The sequence below is a fragment of the Pleurodeles waltl genome, chromosome 9, assembly GCF_031143425.1.
Source record: "Pleurodeles waltl isolate 20211129_DDA chromosome 9, aPleWal1.hap1.20221129, whole genome shotgun sequence".
Taxonomy (NCBI): domain Eukaryota; kingdom Metazoa; phylum Chordata; class Amphibia; order Caudata; family Salamandridae; genus Pleurodeles; species Pleurodeles waltl.
In genome coordinates, this window is record NC_090448.1 from 579,308,207 (window position 1) to 579,321,107 (window position 12,901).

The window sequence follows — 12,901 nt, forward strand, 5'->3', positions numbered from 1 at the left end:
TTAGCTCCATCTATAGGAGGATTATTTTGATATTGAACACATAGCAGGGGGGAGAAATTACAAGGCAGATAGCTTGTCTCAGTTGCCCGTTTTAGATGAGAATGTGCAGGAGGAAGAAGAAGACAATAAATGTTTGGTTGCAAGTGTATATTGGTCGGAAAGCAAGCATGTTAGTGAAGGAGAGTGGAGAAATGATCTCACTAAGGACATTGAGCTAACGAAAGTGATTGAGTAGGTCATTAAAGGGTGGCCTAGGGAGAACTCTCTTAAGGTAAATGTTCAACTCAACAGCAAGATCAAAGATGAACTTTCTATACAGTATGGTTTTCTTTTGAGGGGTGACAAAATGGTTCCATCCGGAGTAGCCAGGAAAAGTTTGCTTGACTTAAGTCATGAAAGGGGTAAGACTGCCAAAACAAAGAGGTTTAGAGAAATCTGTGCAGGTGCTGGGGGACTGCAGGTGTGTGCCATATTCTTGTAAATATGGTGAATCTTTGCATTTCAAAAGTGGCACAGCGTGGTGCAACTATTTTTGCTGCTGCACCGAGCTGCGCCCCTCTTCAGAAAAAATCAGGGCCTCAGTGTGCAACATGTGGTGCTCAACTTGCACAGGGTGGCCCAACAACAACTCTCACACACCTCCATGCACCATTTGGGAGTGGGCACAAAAGTGAACTTATACAACATATGGGACATGTTTGTGATCATCATTTGTGCTGCTGTAGAAGTAGCTTCAATTTCACCATGTAACAAGGCTGTCTGTTGTGTGAATAGTTGATGTTGTGCATAAAGGGACACCTTCATGCATAAGAACAGGCACAAGTGGCATCAATCTTGCACTACGGGCACAATGTCACTAGCCCGTAATGCAGCAGTACCATCATACAAATAGTTGACAATGTGGATCCAAGCTGCCCATCCCCCTCGTGCCACATCAACAAACTCTTAAAATGCATGCATTTATCCACATTGTACATCCTTACACCAACATATGTCTGTGGCAGATATGCTGTATGCAATGAAATGTCCCTAATGTAGGGAGAGTCAAAATAATGAGGCTGACAATCCATTAAGGTTGCACTGTGCCATCCAATTAGCACGTGTGGGGGCCTGCTAAAGGCAGATGACAAAGTTACACAAGCATTGTAAGCAATGGACCTCCCTGTGCTTTGCTACACTAGTGCCATAATTCATGGTGGAAATGTAGTAAAGCACCAAAATAGTCACAACACTCATTACACTACTGTGGGAATGTCCACCATGGTGAATAGGAATGCAAATTATGTGCTACCATGGTGTCAGTGGCTGAGGCAAGGGGCCTGCAAGGAATGTGGCAGTGTGGGATCAATGCACAAAATACCTTGAAAGGTTGCCCCATTTGGGATGCACAATGCAACACATAATTAACAACTACAACTTGGCTTGGGGTCTGTAACATGTCACTGAGCCACCAGTAGCAAGAAAATGATGTACAATGTCAATAGCCACAACAGTCAAAGATTGACATTTCACTATCCCATTGCGGAGGATGATGCCTTACCTCCAGCCCACCTGCCTGTCCTGGGTTTTACAGATGACATGAATGACCAGCTGCTGACCATCAGATACTCTCCAGGATGTCCTAGGTTGCTTCCAGACACCACCTACAGTCCCAGGGAGGACACATAGCGTTGCGGGGTCTCCACATGAACCATCCAACTTCCAACACACAGCACCAACCAGTCCTGCCACAGCCCTGGACAGCCGAGGACCTAGACATCACCTTTCAGAGACTGGGGTAGGAGTCCTGTGGGAGCTGGCCAAGCAGGTGTGAGTTGGGATGGAGACCATGGCAGGCAGCCTAGAGGGATTGCAGAGGTGCCTCACTCCAAATAAGGGCAACTCAGCTGCCAACAGAGACACCCATTCCCCGCTACATGGACTCCAGCAGTCCCTGTCTGACTTAGCTGCCGTCATGAGGCAGAGGCTTCAACAATTGCCCTCCCAAAATGGCAGCAGCATGTTAGATAACAGGCTGGGGGGAACAGAACATGCCCTGGAGTCCATACTGCGGGAAGTGGCCTCCCTCAGGGAAAACATGGCTGCCTACCACAGTGACGTAGCTGCGGTGTTGAGAAATCAACAGTTTCTCCGTGCTGCAGTGATGCCTTATGTATTCCCACAAATGACAGCTGTCGGGACCTTTGATTCCACATCTCCATCCCCTGATGTGTGTGCAGCCCCCTCAACTTCAATAACAGCACCACCCATGGCACAGGAGGCACCGCACACATCAGAGGATGAAGATGTAGAAGGAACAACATTCACACATAAAACCACCTGGTAGCACCAGTCTGTGCCACATGGAGAGTATCTCCTTAGTTCTGTGCTTAGGATCATGCCAGTGTTGTGACAGCTGGCAATGTCCCCTCTTCACTCAACCACTGTTGACGTATCTGCTATAGATTGTCATAATCTCAATTCCTACCTATTGTCAATTTGGTCACTTCCTTGCTAATGTACACTTCTCCTACCCATGTCTCATGACATGTCCCTCACCCTTGGACTCTCAATGTGCAACAAATGGCTCAGGATTTCTCATGGGGTCTGTGAACTGGACATTGTACTGCATTGGAAAATACACTTGTACATGTAAATGAATCTCCATTTTCACATGTATCATGTCATCTTTTAAGGTGATCCATCAACTCATCCAAATGTATGCATTGTGTGAAGCTATGTCAATGAGAACAGAGCCTAATTACACGTGTGGCTTATTGTCAGACACAAAGCTACACAACAGGACTCTAACATGAAAAAGGTGACTGATAGTGTTGTGGGCTACAACCAACTGACAGAGCCTTAAAAGCATGTATGGAACAGATATCCATGCAAGTTGAAATATGTCATGTATGGGTCAGAACCAAGTGTCTGGAATTTTCCCTGATGAGAGCACCAGTACAACTAATTTGTGTGGAGGCAAAATTGATTAATGACAGGCTGCTGTCAGTGTGCCAGGATACCTGCCCCAAATAAGATGAAGTAATATGTGCTACACTTTACAAATATTATTTGTGACATACCTCAGAGATGACAGTTGATGTTCAATTCTTACTGGTCAAAGATTTTGTATAAAGACACAATGTGATTGTCAGGATGTGGGGATGACACATGTTTGGAGTAGCTGATGTCAGATTGCATCCAAATCATACAGTTCCTTGGTAATAGCGGATACACATAGGCATACACGTAAATCAATACAGAAAGCATGGGGGTGTGTGGCCGGCAAGATGACCGATCGGCAGCACAAGACAAGTGCTCCCGACCCCGGCTAATTAATCCTACATGATCCTGTTAACCTGGACCCCCGCGGACCAGGCAGTTGGGTCCTGGAGTCTTCTGGAGCAGAGGAGAGGATGTGGAGAGCAGCGGGTGAGGAAATAAAAAGGAGGCAAATGCCGAAATCGGGCAGCAGGGGAGTGTAACGGAAGAGCGCCTGACCCCAAGATGGTGGCCGCGAACTGAAATGCGGCAAAAATTGCCCGTATGAGGCAATGGAGCGGTGTGTTTTTGAGGAGGATGATCCTGAAGGGGGGGCCCTCAAAGTGAGGTGTTGATTGGATTTTGGCACCGCGCCCCCCGCTGAAAGTGGATGCAGAGCTGGAGTTGGGCCTCCGCGCTGGATTGGAGGCCCGTTGCTGTGGTTGGGGCAGCGGTTGAGTGCGGTTGCTTGCCTCCTGCGGGGGTCGTTCAGGCCTTGGACGTTTGGGGCTTACAGCGCTGCATTGGGCATACAGTGGCAGCTGGAGTCATCACTGGACTGATTTTTGAGGAGACACTACCCTGCGATGGTGATCTGACTAGTGATCCTGGGTTGTCCAGCTCTGGAGTGCAAGACTAGCAATCTGTGAATTGGATACGTCGGATCGAGTGCGACGCTTGTGCTGCTCCTACATGTGCTGGCACCCTACTCCTGCAGGGGGTTAGAGACTGAGCGGTGTTGGGTTGCGAGGATATGGAGCGTGACTGCCTGCCTTGCGCCTGGAAGGATTGAGCCTGGCATTAGGTGTGTTCCTTCGTAACTGCTGCTTCATCAGGTGGATACCATGGGCAAGGATAGAACGCATAAGGGTACTCAGCAAACTTGGATGGACCAATACACGGCTACAAAAAGATCCCCCAAGCCACTTGGAGAAGGGTGCGGAACCCACCGGGGTGCAAATCCTGGCTGTCCTTGCGGCATGCAATGCAAACTCAGATTGCAGCCATGGCGGTTGATGTCAACCTGCTACGAGCGGATCTAAGAGTGGTGGCGGAATGCTCGTGGCCACTGAGAATCAAGTGACATGCCTGCAGTCTGAGATGGGCACGCTGAAGGCCTCGGTGGTCATCCTTGAAGCTAAAACGCACAAACTGGAAGTGAGGGTCGAAGATGCGAAAGGTAGGGCGAGGCGGTGTAACCTCTGTATAGTGGGCTTTCCCGAAGGGGTGGAGGGGGCGAATGTTGAGGCTTTCCTGGAAGACTGGATCCATAAAACGTTGCCTGAAGCACCCTTAATGGCTGTATTTGTGGTGGAACGTGCGCACAGGGCCTTAGCAGCGCCGCCGCCAGGAGCCCATCCACAAATCATTATAGCCAAGGTCCTTAACTATAGAGACCGTGATATAATTTTGCAGGAGGTGCGCAAACATGGAGATCCTACATTTGAAAATCACACCATACGTGTTTTCCTTGACTACACCAGGATGGTGCAGCTCCAGAGACAATCATTTACTGGTGTTAAACGTAAGCTAAAAGAACTGGGTTATACTTATATGCTGCTGTATCCAGCCAAGTTGAAAGTTCTCCATGCGGGTCGCTTGCATTTCTTTCAATTTCCTGAAGTGGCTTGGGACTGGTTGGAGCGGAATGATGTGGCGGGAACGCTGGACTCCTTGGTTGGAGAGAGTGACAGGAGACCCCGAGGGACAGCAGAGGTGCATACTGCAGCCAGCAGGAGCACCGGACGCCACCGCGCTGGCTGAGGAAGCCGAGTGATTGTTCGTTCGGACGGCACCCTGAGTCTTGAACATGAGAGACAGGAGCGAGAGGCGGCTAAACTGTTGGTTCAAACTGTCACGTCGGAGGCGTCCTCTCGCTCCGGGTCCCCCTGTGTTGCAGGCAGACTGTCTCCAGATGTGGGACCTGAGGACACCTGAATACTTCATTGGCCCTTCTGTTGTGGTAGGAGCCACGTGCTTTGGTTTTGGATGATTCTTTGAGGTCTTCCCACTTGAATCCTCCTTCTCCTTCTGACCCTCCCCTCTCCTCTTGCGGCTGCCTTTGGATGAGAAGTGAAGGGGGTCCGGGCTCATGATTGTTCCGGGGGTTGCTGGGGAGTGGTGGAACTGAGCTAACCCGCCCTGTTGTTGTTGGTTATATTTGTGTGTACAGTGTGTGTGCAGGCCGGACAATTGGCATGGGGCGGAGTGTCAGAGCATAGTCTGAACTTGAACCTAGCTATTGAGTGGGAACGGTGATCGCCTCCCACTTCTGGACTATAGAAGTGATAGCGGGGTACACACACGATTGGGCAGACACTAGTTGTGGGAGGTGTTTACCCGGGGTGGAATGGGGAACTTTTACGTGGGTTCTTGTTTGAGTTGGAGTTCTGTATTTGCCACTGTAAGCACTGTGGGTGTTCTTCTGCTTAGGGGCATCGTGATACCTGGTTGCGCATGCGCTGAACCGGGGGATTGTGTTGTGGGGGCTGCGTGTGGGTGGGGGGGACGGCCCGGGGATGCGGTGGGGTGTGTGGGATGGATTAGACTATTGTGGGTACCTTGACACGCATAGTTACGTGGAATGTTAGAGGGTTAAACTCCTTTGTGAAGCGCTATAGAGTACGTATGTATCTTAGGCGGCTTGGCGTAAATATTCCTCTCCTGCAGAAGACTCATTTAGTTGAGAATGAAGCGCAAAAAGTGTACAAAAAGTGGAGGGGCAGCTATATTCGGCAACCTATTCCTCCCATGCTAGAGTGGTTTCTGTCTGAGTGGCCCCTGGGACTCCATTTATATTACAAATCCTAAAAGCAGATGTGCAGGGGCGTTACATATTTCTGCACAGCACACTAGATAGCCATGAGATCTGTCTGTTGAATATCTACGCCCCTAACACTGATGATGCGGGGTTCTATCATCAGCTCCAACAGGAATTAATATCTTATACTGTGTTACCCATCCTGTGGGCTGGTGACTTTAATTGCGTCCTCGATGGAGTGCTAGATAGGGACCCCCCGAAGATGAATACGAAAATGAATATGACTGCCAAATGTGTGGAACGTTATGAGGAATCTCCACTTTGTAGATGTGTGGAGAGAAATGTACCCCTCGTCTAGAGTATTTTCGTGGTAGACGCCCACCCATGGGGCTTACAGCCACTTGGATAGGTTTCTCCTAGCCAATGATGGCTCTCTGGACGTTCGCCGAGTTGTCTACCAGGCCTGGTTTTTGTTGGACCATGCCCCCCTCCTTCTGGAGTGTGAAACGCACATGCCCAGACATGCGATCCCCCTGTGGCGGTTGCGTCCAGACTTACTAGGTGATCCGGAATACAAAAAAGATCTCCAGGATGTGCTAGTTGGATACTTTCATACGAATTGGGATACGGCAGGGACTCGAGGCTTAGAATGGGAGGCACTGAAAGTAGTTATTAGAGGGGAAAGCCTTAGTAAAATGCAGTGCCTGGACTGGGAGCTCACATGGCAGGAGGAAGTGTTGGCAGCCATACAGCTCCAAGTTGATAGTGGCGACGCTTCGGAGGCAGATTGCCTTGAGGTGCGAGGTAGAATTGTGCACCTCTGGGATAGAGTAGAGAATTATGTCCGCCGGAACTATAGGCAGCGGCTATTCCGGGAAGGAGACCGCTCCGGGCGTATGCTGGCTTGGCTCCTCCGGCGAGAGAGGCCCACCCCCATTATCCAGATGCTCCGCGGCTCTTCTGGGGAAAGGATTTCAGGGCAGGTGAGGGTGAATGTGCACCTGCGTGAGCACTTGCGAGTTATCTCTACCTCGCCATGGAGAGTGGGCGAGACCCAGATTCAGGAGTACTTGGATGGTCTCCGGTTGCCTCGCCTTACGGCAGCCAGGTGGAGGAATTAGAGGGAGAGGTTTCATTAGAAGACTTGGGAGAGACATTGAATGGTATGGCGACCGGGAAAGCACCTAGTCCGGACGGGCTACCAGTTGAATTTTATCGTACATATTCTGCTGTGCTTCTTCCACGATTGTTGGATATAATCCATGAGGCGTGAAGTGAGGGTCTGCTACCGGAGCATATGCGAGAAGCTTTAATAGTTATGCTGCCAAAGCCAGGAAAGGAGGTTGATGACCCGGGCTCATATAAGCCGTTATCCATGCAGAATGTTGATGTTAAATTACTAGCTAAAGTTTTGGCCTCTCGTTTGAGTCGAGTGGTGACGCATTTAGTGCAGGGTGGTCAATGCGGTTTTATGCCGGGGAGGGGACTCATATGAATATACTGCGCTTATTGCATATACTTCACGAGACTCACAGCTCTGAGCTTCCCACAGTGCTAGTGGCACTAGATATGGAGAATGTGTTTCACACCTTGTCCTGGGACTACCAATGAGAGGTGATGCGCAGGATGGACATTGGTCCTGTCTTCTTATCCTGGGTGCGTACGGGGGCGATTGTGTCAGATTCCTTTATTATCGAACGCGGCACACAACAGGGTTGCCCCTTGTCGCCACTGCTGTTCCCGTTGGCCATGGAGCCGCTAGCTATTCAATTATGGACTGGCTTAGATAGATGGGGCATCCGTGTGGGGACGAGAACGCACATAATTTCATTGTATGCAGATGATGCTCTAGTGTCCGTCAGAGAACCTGAACGGGTGGACCCCCTCTTGTTGGGAATGATGGATAATTTTGGGCGGGTGTCGGGCCTCCGCATTAACAGACACAAAACTGTGTTATTCCCGATGGCAGGTCTGTCGGTGATAGAGGCATCGTAGTTGCCCCAATTGGGCCTATCCTGGGAGACTGAGGGCCTCATTCCGACCCTGGCGGTCCAGGGCCGGGGACGGAGGAAGCACCGCCAACAGGCTGGCGGTGCTTCAGGGGCAATTCTGACCGCAGCGGTTTTCCCCTGCCCCAGGGAATCTTCCACGGCGGCGCTGCAAGCGCCCCCCTTCCCGCCAGCCTGTTCCTGGCGGTTTACACCGCCAGGAAGAGGCTGGCGGGAACGGGTGTCGTGGGGCCCCTGGGGGCCCCTGCAGTGCCCATGCTACTGGCATGGGCACTGCAGGGGCCCCCTAACAGGGCCCCATTAAGATTTTCAGTGTCTGCAAAGCAGACACTGAAAATCGTAACGGGTGCCACTGCACCCGTCGCACACCAGCAACTCCGCCGGCTCCATTCGGAGCCGGCTTCATCGTTGCTGGGGCTTTCCCGCTGGGCGGGCGGGCGGCCTTTTGGCGGTCGCCCGCCTGCCCAGCAGGAAAGTCAAAATGACTGCCGCGGTCATTTGACCGTGGTACGGTCTTTTGCCGGTCTCCGCCCGGCGGGCGGTGCCCGCCTCCCGCCGGGGTCGGAATGACCCCCTGAGTCCTTTTCATATTTAGGCATCCGGGTTGCGCACTCGCCGCAATTGCAATTCAATTTAAACATGGGAAGAGTACTGGAGGGCCTCCGTGCCTCTGTTCAGTTTTGGACTTCTCTCGCACTATCGGTTATGGGTAGAATCGCACTCAGCAAAATGATCTTGCTGCCTCGCTACCTATATGTTATGCAGAATTCACTCTGTGAGCTCCCTCTTTTGATAATTCGACAGCTTGATAAATTGCGTTTATCCTTAGTCTGGGCAGGCAAAAGATGTTGAGTCCGCATGGAAGTTTTGAAATTGGACCTGGCTGATGGTGGCTTGGGACTGCCAGACTTATACTTATACTACTTAGCCGGGTTGCTACAGTACGCAGCCCGGTGGTATGAGGATGCGCCCAATTGGGAGAAGGATTTATTAGCTGGTTCTGTCTGTGTGGAGCGCCTCCCACATATACCAATGGGTGGCTCTGGGGTTCCGCAAGGCACCCCCTATTTGGTGGAGCAGGTGTTGAGAGCTTGGGAGAGGGTGGTGGTGCGGGTCCTGCGTAAGGCCACATACGCGCACCTGCTTCCCCTGTGGTGGGTCTGACCTTTTGCTAAGGCTGCTGAGGTAATGGATTTTGCATAGTGGCGGGCAGGGGGTTTCAATAATGCTGGTGACTTATTTCATAATGGCACGTTTATTACGAGGGATGAGGCAGAATCCTTGTTTGGAATAGGTCCAAGGCAGTTCTTACAATATGCGAATGTCTCGCAGACAGTCAGAGGCATTTGGACGTCTTTTCCGGAGGAGCCAGTTGAATCTCGCCTCCTGGTGTCAATACTTGATCCTGGAGGTGACCGTGGCCTGCTATCCAGAACTTAAAATGCTCTCAAGGGTGACAGACTGACTGGCACTCAGGGGATTAGAGACCGATGGCACACTAGTCTCGGAACGGCACTCACAGATGGGGAATGGAGTAGGGCCTGTTCTCTGGTGCGAGATGCGACTAGCAATGCTAGGTTTAAGTTCACGCACTTCTATTACTTACAAAGAGCATACCTGACACCTCAACGCTTAAATAGAATATTTCCCTCAAAGCCTGACAGTTGTAACCGTTGTGGAGAGCCATCGGCTTAATTTGATCACATGGCATGGGTCTGTGGCTCTGTCCAACCTTATTGGCATCAAGTGGTGAAGACGCTGAGGGAGGTGACGGCCATGAGAGTGCAGGTGATGATGAAGCACTGCCTGCTGGCCCTGATCCCAGTCCCTAAAAAGGGTCGTAAAATGGCATGTAGATTTGCACGGTTGGGGCTTATATTGGCGAAAAGACGCATTGCAGTCGGTTGGGCCAGCCTGCCCCCCCACCGGTGGCATGTTACCTGGCTGAGTGATTTAGCTGAATGGGCCACCGCGGAGGAATGCCTCTTGCGGAGGGTTCGATTGGATGATCATGCTGACTGGGATTTGGAGCTCTGGCGTGCCATGATTAATGAGTTGACTGGCGTGCAGGAGAGCGAGGGAGAGGGTCCTTTGACTGATGCGCCTGCTTGTTGAGCCCTGGTCGTGGTTGAGCCTTGGAGTACTGGGTTCGAGGGTTCCTGAGGCATGCATGTGTGTTTTGGTGATCATGGGAGGGCGTGCTTCCAGTCTTGCTACGCAAGGGGAGTCGCCGTGAGTGACCACCCCCACCCCTCCCCCTGGCTTCTGTGTTGTTCTGGGATGCTGCTGTGATCCCTCCTTAGGTGCCACCCCCACCGGCCGGATCTGCCTGTTGCACTGGATGAATAACGGTCATTAGTAGCGCTATCCACTGGTCTGTCGATGCTTACTATACTTACAGTGTACTGTTGCTGGTTAATGTGTTGCAATGTACTGCACTGTCTCTGTAGGGGTGGGCACCGCTCTATCGGTCTGCTTGTGGAAGTCATGTTGGTTGGGTCGCCCTAATCTAATATCATGGATGCCTTATCTCTTTATGCACGCTCAGATAGAGCAGATGTGTGCACTTGGAACTGGAGTCTTTAAACTGTTATTGGCATAGAATGTGCGATTGGACTGATATTCCCCCCCAAAGCACTATGCGAAAATGTAGTACATAGTTGTATGTGTTTATCTTATGCATTAATAAACAATTAAAAACAAAATACAGAAAGCATACCATAAGGTATTCGTAACTTGGCCAGTGCACACATGAGAACACCCAGACAATCAACACGGACACCTATTTGTCTACATCTAACTGGATTTATTGGTACTTAAGAGCAACACCTATTAAAACCTAAACTAGACACTATACTACACTAAGCTAGCCTATACTAAATTATCTAAACTTATCCCTACAGCTATCTATCCTAATCCACCCTTATCTTATACATTTAACACCACACACTAAAAATTGTCCCCTCACCCCCTTAAGAGACAGGATACGAGGAGGACAACATTAACTAAAGCTACACCTATACTAACTTAATCAATATCCTAAACAAGTATTTTTTTTTTTGTAAATTGTTTTATGGTTTATTTTTAACAGAGCCCCATACATAACCCCCAACCTAACCCCCCAAAACAAAAAACAAATACTAAAACCCACCCCCCAACTATACTTACTCTTTCCTACAAGTAACCTAATCTTTGTTACCAAACCTATCACTACCCACCTAAAACCCACTAAAAATAAATACAAAATACAACCAGAGAGGGGAAGGAACTGGGAGGCTGTGCATATACCGGATTACAGCTTCTTCAACTTCTTTTTACAATATTTAAAGAGTTTGAAATTGCGAGCATTGTTCTGTTCCATTTGGTCCAACCTGGCCATGACAGCTGCCATGTCCCTCCTCATGTCCCCCTCAAAATTGGAGGATGTGGCTGCTGCAGGTGGCTGTTGTGGTGCTTGTGTTGCCATAGGCGTTGTTGATGTGGAAGGGGTTGGACCAGCTGAGGCACCCCTGACCCTTGATGTGGTGCCTGATGTGCTCTGCACTGTTGTGGACTATTTAGGAAGTCCCCCAAGTGGGAAGGCAAGCCAAGCCCCCAATGACTTTTTCCGCCAATATCTCCTGGATATCTTCTGGTACCCTACCTGTACCTCCATGATGTGGCGTAAACACTCTGCCCTCTTATCAAAAGAAAGCTTCTGTGCTTGGGTCATAGTGGCAGCTAAAACATGAGGAGAACATGGCATAAAATACTGCATTGGGTAGATGTTGAACAAACATGAAATGTACACAGCATCCTCAGCTGACACATGCTGTCCACCAGACATTCCACAACAATGTCAATTACCAAATCAAGACTAAACTTCCTACCAGACATCTACGGTATCTTGTTCATGTCACAGGGTTAATGGTTATCCATTGTTTACCATGAGGGCCCAGCTGTAAGTGGACTAGTGCCTCCTTGCACCACATTTCTGTCATCATACTTGTGAGGATCAAGTGGCCCAACAAGTCCCAAATCCCTGTGCCATAGTCACAAAGTAGTGCAGTGCATGCATTCCACCACTTTGACACCCCTTGCACTACATTAAGCCTTGGTCAGGCATCATGGATGCAAGGTGGTGTTCACCCAGTAAGGGGCAGGAAAAATGGCACAGGGAATTCTATGGAATTCCAATGCATTATTTATGTTTCCTTCGGTTAACACCTGCTCAGAGGAGGTGTTACAAGGGGGCACACTATTGCTTACAATGGGCCCCTATGTACCGTTCAGGGTTAGTGCCCATATCATTTGCCCTAAGCCTGAACAGCACATCTACATTGTCCACAGATTTTGTAACTATGGCCACTTACTCTGTGGCATGGTGTGCAAAATTTCTTATGCGGCGCACACATGGCGGTGGTATGGGTGCCCTAAGGGGCACAGGAAGAGTGGCACTGTACTGGGTGCAGCAACAGTTTTCCTTCTTATTGAACTACCTGTGCTCATGCATGTTTTACATCTACTAAGTACCATGTATGCACTCAGCATCCACATTCTATACACAAGTTATGTGACCAAGGTCACTCATAATTATCATGATGGGTAGATCATGTTGGTCAATCTGCACACATCTTGTTTGCTGCAATCCGTAGACATGTCCCACATCCATCTGGAGCAGAGTTGAAATCTCATTGTGTACTCAACTGATTGTTGCCTAGCACAGTAAGGCTCCTTGCACGGCACTGCCTCACTTAATTTCTGAAGAGTAGTGAGGCACTGGTGGTGCAAGTGTCCACTTGATAAGCCCCCTAGTGACCTCAACATATGTACACCATCTGTACGATGTCTTGAGTAAATTAAAGCAACTTGTAGCACACAATGCATTAAAATGTGTTGTGGCAAATATGTT